At 38.7% G+C, this 3,306-nt stretch overlaps 1 non-coding gene across 1 annotated transcript; it reads right to left on the reverse strand.

The window, feature by feature from the left end:
- Window positions 1-383: 383 nt before the first annotated feature.
- On the reverse strand, window positions 384-490 carry LOC128032649 (small nucleolar RNA R71). Its single transcript, XR_008188899.1, has one exon. It is a non-coding gene; the product is annotated as a small nucleolar RNA R71 (small nucleolar RNA).
- Between the last annotated feature and the right edge of the window lie 2,816 nt (window positions 491-3,306).

A 3,306-nucleotide genomic window follows, 5' to 3' on the forward strand; every position in this document is an offset into this window, starting at 1 on the left:
CCTTATTGCTGACGATAGGGATAGAGCTCTAAGATAGTATGCTTTGTCAATGTTTCATGATCTTAATCCAGGTTTTAGGAGACTCGAAATTGAGGCACAAAAATTCGAGCTGAAGTCGGTTATGTTCCAAATGCTTTAGATAGTGGGCCAATTCAATGGAATGCCTACCGAAGATCCTCATATTAAGACTGTTTCTAAAGATGAGTGATTCTTTCAAGTTAGCTGGAGTACACGAAGAAGCACTACGATTAAAGTTGTTCCCATATTCGCCAAGAGACATAGCTCGAGCCTAGTTGAACTCATTGCCACCACTTTCCATTACCACATGGCAAGAGTTAGCAAAAAGATTCCTCATGAAGTATTTCCCGCCTAGTAAGAATGCTAAGTTGAGGAACGAGATCACTACTTTCCAACAAATGGATGACGAGTCCTTGTATGAGGCATGGGAAAAGTACAAAGAATTATTACAGAAGTGCCCTCATTATGGAATCCCGTATTGCATCCAACTTGAGACGTTCTATAATGGTCTCAATGCTCACACGAGAATGGTAGTGGACGCTTCTGCTAATGGTGCTCCCCTTTCTAAGTCTTATAACGAGGCTTTTGAAATCATTAAGAGGATTGCTAGCAAGAATTATCTATGACCAACCAATCTAGCAACATTAAGAAGATGAGTTGCTGGAGTACATGAAATGGACGCTCTCAATTCACTTGCATCTCAGGTATCCTTAATATCATTGATGCTTAAAATTTTTACCTTTAATGGATTTAATAATTTTGTAGCTTAGCCACCGAATCAATTCGAAAATGTAGCCTATGTTTATTGTGGGGAAGGACATTCGTTCGAAGAATGTCCATCAAACCCAAAATCCATGTATTACACGGGTATCCAGAACCAAATCGATGAAGGCAAGGACTGCAATCCAATTTCTATAACCCATCGAAGCCACCCTAATTTCTCTTGGAGTAACTGAGGGGCTAGACCCAGTAAAACTTATGCCCAACCTAGACCGAACCAGCCATTTGTTTTTACCCAACAAGTTCAGAAGCAACCTCAAGCTGAGTCTTCCAATGGCTTAGAAAACTTGTTGAAGGCATATATAGCCAAAAATGATGCCTTGATCCAAAGCTAAGCAGCCACATTGAAAAACTTGGAGAACCAAATGGGCTAGCTTGCAACTGAACTTAGGAATCGACCACTAGGTGCTTTGCCTAATGATATGGAGAATCTAAGAAATCTGAGGAAAGAGCATTGTAAAGCATTGACATTGAGGAGCAGAGAGACATTAGAGCCCAACACTATCGAAGTTGAAGAAGAGCTAGTTGATGCTCAAGACTCAGTGGAAGTTCAACCGATTGTTGAAATTCTAGCTTCACCGGAGCCAGAATTTGCAAAATCTGATAAGGCAACTTCTGAACCAGTCAATTTTTATAAAATATCAACTTCGTTAGATGCAAATTTGCCACGGAAGATGAATTAACCAATTCTAGTAAAGAACCCTCTACCACCCTACCCTCAAAGACTTTAGAAGTAGAAGCAGGAAGTTCAGTTCAAGAAATTTCTAGACGTACTCAAGCAACTTCATATCAACATTCCGTTGGTAGAAGTGCTTGAAAAAATTTTGAATTACGTCAAATTCATAAAGGACATATTGTCTAAGAGACGAAGACTAGGAGAATTTGACACAGTAGCCCTGACAAAGGAATGTAATGCATATCTTCAGGACCAACTACCCCCAAAGTTTAAGGATCCTAGATGTTTTACCATACCTTGCAACATTGGAGCAACGTATTGTGGTAAGGAACTATGCGGTTTGGGTGCGAGAATTAACTTGATGCCCATGTCCATATTCAGAAAATTGGGGATAGGTAAAGTTAAACCTACTACGGTTACACTTCAATTAGCAAATCGATCTTTAGTACATCCAGAAGGAAAAATTGAGCATGTATTGGTACATGTAGATAAATTTATTTTTCCTACTGACTTTGTTATTCTAGACTTTGAAGTAGATAAAGAGGTGCTAATTATATTGGGAAGGCCTTTCCTAGCAACTGGAAGGACCCTTATTGATGTGTAGAAGGGTGAGCTTACTATGCGTGTTCAGGACAATCAAGTAACATTTAATGTTTTTAAGTCTATGTGATTTCCTGATGCAGTTGATGATTGTTTGCATTATCCGAGTTAGAGGAATTAATCATGGAAAAGGAACTCAACTATGTTGAGGACCCATTGGAGCAAATTTTGACATCAGACCCTCTAAGTGATGAAGAGGGGGAGGAATACTTAGCTTTGCTAGAAGCTAATCAAAGGGGATTTAATCCGTAATCCTGCTTTGAATCTTTGAAGTTAGGAAGTAGGAATTTTACCCAGCCAAAAGCGTCAATTGAGGAGCCACCTAAATTAGAACTCAAGGTACTTCCATCACATTTAAAATATGTTTATTTAGGTACTTTGCCTGTAATTGTTTCAGCAGAATTGACCTAAGAGTAGGAAAAGAAACTCATCCTAGTATTGAAACAATTCAAAAAGGCTACCGGATGGACCATAGCCAATATTCGTGGTTTTATCCCATTTTTATGTATGCACAAGATCATACTGGAAGATGGTGAGAAAGGGCTGATTGATGGACAACGAAGATTGAACCCTATCATGAAGGACGTGGTAAAGAAAGAAATCATTAAGTGGTTAGATACGAGTATAATTTATTCCATTTCAGATAGTTCACGGGTAAGTCTATTCCAGTGCATGCCAAAGAAAGGAGGTATTACGATTGTTGAGAAAGAAAGTAACGAATTAATATCGACTAGAACGGTTACAGGATGGAGAATTTGTTTGGAGTATTGAAAGTTGAACAAGGCGACTAGGAAAAATCATTTTCCTTTGTCGTTCTTGGACCAAATGCTAGATAGACTCGCGGGATGAGACTATTTCTATTTTCTCGATCGATACTCGGGGTATAATTAGATTACAGTAGTGCCAGAAGAACAACACAAGACAACATTCACATGCCCGTATGTTACATTTGCATTTAGACGCATGCCATTTGGTTTATGTAATGCACCTGCTACATTTCAAAGATGTATGATGTTTATTTTTACTGACATGGTTGATAAGTATTTGGAAGTGTTTATGGATTATATTTCAGTGTTTGGAGACACTTATGATGGTTACTTAGCCTATTTAGCCAAGGTACTAAGGCGATGCGAAGAAACAAACTTCATACTCAACTAGGAAAAGTTCCATTTCATGGTACGAAAAGGTATTGTTCTAGGGCATCAGGTAACGAGACATGGAATCGAGGTAGA

Source organism: Gossypium raimondii, chromosome 1 (genome assembly GCF_025698545.1).
Source record: "Gossypium raimondii isolate GPD5lz chromosome 1, ASM2569854v1, whole genome shotgun sequence".
Lineage (NCBI taxonomy): Eukaryota > Viridiplantae > Streptophyta > Magnoliopsida > Malvales > Malvaceae > Gossypium > Gossypium raimondii.